The sequence below is a fragment of the Lotus japonicus genome, chromosome 1, assembly GCF_012489685.1.
Source record: "Lotus japonicus ecotype B-129 chromosome 1, LjGifu_v1.2".
Classification (NCBI taxonomy): Eukaryota; Viridiplantae; Streptophyta; class Magnoliopsida; order Fabales; family Fabaceae; genus Lotus; species Lotus japonicus.
In genome coordinates, this window is record NC_080041.1 from 127,903,725 (window position 1) to 127,906,907 (window position 3,183).

The window sequence follows — 3,183 nt, forward strand, 5'->3', positions numbered from 1 at the left end:
CCTTTGATTGAATATATAGAGGGTGTTTCCTTTGGATTGCATCATTATTGATCATTTTCAACATATGGACTGATCAGTTGATACTATAGTTTAAACGGTTGGCATTTACCGTGTTGCATATCTATATATATTAGTAAAGCTCACTTGAGCTAAATATTAAGTACAAATACACATATGTATTAAACCATAAAAGCTCACATACCTTTATATTAAATACATTAAAAAATAAAAAATTTAATAAACTAAAAACTGAAAAAATTTGTATTATAAAAACCTATTAAACTACTTATATTAAATAACAACATTCATAGACTTAAAATTGACTTGAGCTTTGCATTTGACAAATTTAAAAAATCAAAATAAAAAATAAAATAATATTTATTAATAAATAATTTAGATAAAATACTTTTAAAATAAAAAAAAATTATCAATATATATCTATTTATATTGTACTTGGGGCTCTTATTTCCCAAAGTAATTATTTATATATATATTTATATATATATATATATATATTTGGTTTTTCCAAAAAAAAATATCTATCTATCTATATATATTAGTAAAGCTCACTTGAGCTAAGTATTAAGTACAAATACACGTGAGAACCTACATACATTAGTAAAAAAATTGGTGTTTTAATGAGATAGCTTAGTGAGTGAATGAACGGGTAGTGGAAACTTGTGCACTAATGATTTCAGTTTTAAACTTAATAAATATCAAATGTATAAGCTAAAGAGTAACATCCATGCCAAAAGTGTAACATACCACAAAGTTATATCTGCAAATGGTTTTAGCACAATACCTTAAATTAAAATCAAATTTAATGTTAATTTTAAACTAATATCAATTTAGTCCAAGAAAAAAAAACTATTAACAATAAAGCATACTTCCGCCAAAATTAATCTTGATATGCAATGGTCTTAGTTTGCTGTCCAATTTTCTGCACGAATATATGTCTATTTTTCTTAAACTCACAAACTCATAGAATTCCTTAACATAGTAACTCCGAAGAAAAACTAACATTAAATTAAAAATAGTAGCATGATGGCAATACTAGTGTCAAAAACTGAATAAAATTGTTAATGTCAGGAGGCTATTCAACTATCTACATTAAATAAATAAAAAATGAATTGTATTATATTGAACCATGCATCTATTATATCTCTATATAAACAAACCAGTGAAATCACTCACAAACTCAAATTATTAATATTTCTTAGAGTTCAGCTGCTGGTGAGAAAAAAATGACAATTGTCTCTAACTACTTCAACAAGTATGTCATTTTTAATTATTTTAGTTAATTTCAAAATTGCTTTTTTAAATTACTCATTCTTATTTCTTTATTGCAGGAGAAAGATCATCAACAACAACAAGAAACACACATTACTTAGTGATATATCCCCGTTGCAGATGATTGGAAAATAAAACTGTGAGTTTCACATATATGGTAATTTACTAAACAATTCTTCTCATTCAATTGAAATCATACAAATATATCATCATTTCTATATTTATATGACACAAATCAGTAACAAAGTGTGAGCCACATAAATTTATATACTGCACTAGAAAGAAGATAAGTGTAAAATGTAGTACTCACTATATTCTTGATAAGAAATATGAATCTTTCACTCCTCAATATTGTCATATTATAGAAAAAAAAATAGCAACTTAATCATTCAAAGGGAACAAATGACGTCCATCCTGCAGTTAGATAGAATCTATTTTTATGTTCGTGAAAGTGATTTTAAAAGAACTTCTATGCCACCAGCAATGGTAAACAACCACATCAATCTTGATAAAAAATTTAATTAACACAACTGATAACATCACTGCAACGACTAAATCAATATTAGAAAAAAAATAGTAGACTACCACGTTCATTTCAATACTAATCTAATTAAGTAATTAAATTTCTTTTATATCAAAAAAAAAACTACTCTCATTTCAATCTCAATAGAAATCTACCTATTTTTTCTTCCGATGAAGCAAAAAAAAAAAAAGAAATCTACCTGTTTGATCTTTTTTTCCCTTATTAGAGAAAGAAAGTGTGAGAATATCATAACTCAATTATATTTAATTATACATATATTCTAAATATTCTTCTAAATAATAGCTTTCTTACCTTTCTGCAAATTTAAATATTACAATTAAAAAATACAAATTAAAAACGAACCCTTGCACGGGTTTAATTTCTAGTGTAATTGAAATGAAAATATATATAAAGTCAATAATACAAAAAGATATCAATAAATTGATAGTGCTATAAATAGAAGTAACACATACCACTAGCCAGCAATTACATCAACGATATGATTGTTGTAGCTTAAACACATGTTAGAATATACTATAAAATTATTTATATTACTCTTACTTAAGAGCTTAAGTTATTGAGATAATTAGTTACTCGAAGCATATTTGATAGATAAAGTGTTGCTCTTTATAGTAGAGATACTCGACTCAAATATGATTCTCTCTACGAAGGATACTATTGATTTTTTTTAAAAAGTAACTCATACCTTAGAAATTAAAAAACCAACAAGGAACACATGTGAATAGTTACTTAATCATAGTCTTCTTCTAGATTGATCAAGATGATTAAGTGGAATATATTGAAACTTGGTGTGGGTTTAGTTTGACTGGTCAGCACCATCATATCCTTGTCCATGCCCTTCTGATTTATGTATTAAGTGGAGTGCAAACCAGACAACAACAATGTTCAATTCAAACTTTTAATTTGGCTAAGGAATCATCATTGTACCTCTCAGACCTAGCTACATGTACCTTGACTTGTAGATTTTTATTTTTGTTCATGTGTGTTAATAGCAGCTGTTATATTATCTTGATTGTCACATGTTCATTGTTTTTTTTTATCTGCAAACAACAGAATCAATTAAACAGGCCATAAGGAATACCTAGAATCATAATGCAAAGTTCAGCAAAATACAACTAAAAAACAGAACAAAACAGAGAACCAATTAATGACTTTGAGATTGTGGATCATTTGCAAAACTCATTGATCTTTTGATATATAAATTTAATTAAACTTATTTGATATTTAGGCTATGTTGTATATAAATTCAAAATCAAGATAGATCACCTAAAACTCAACGGTACATTGACGAGTTTACTAAGAAATCTTGCTTTAATTAGTAAGGGTTAAACAACATATATTACATAATC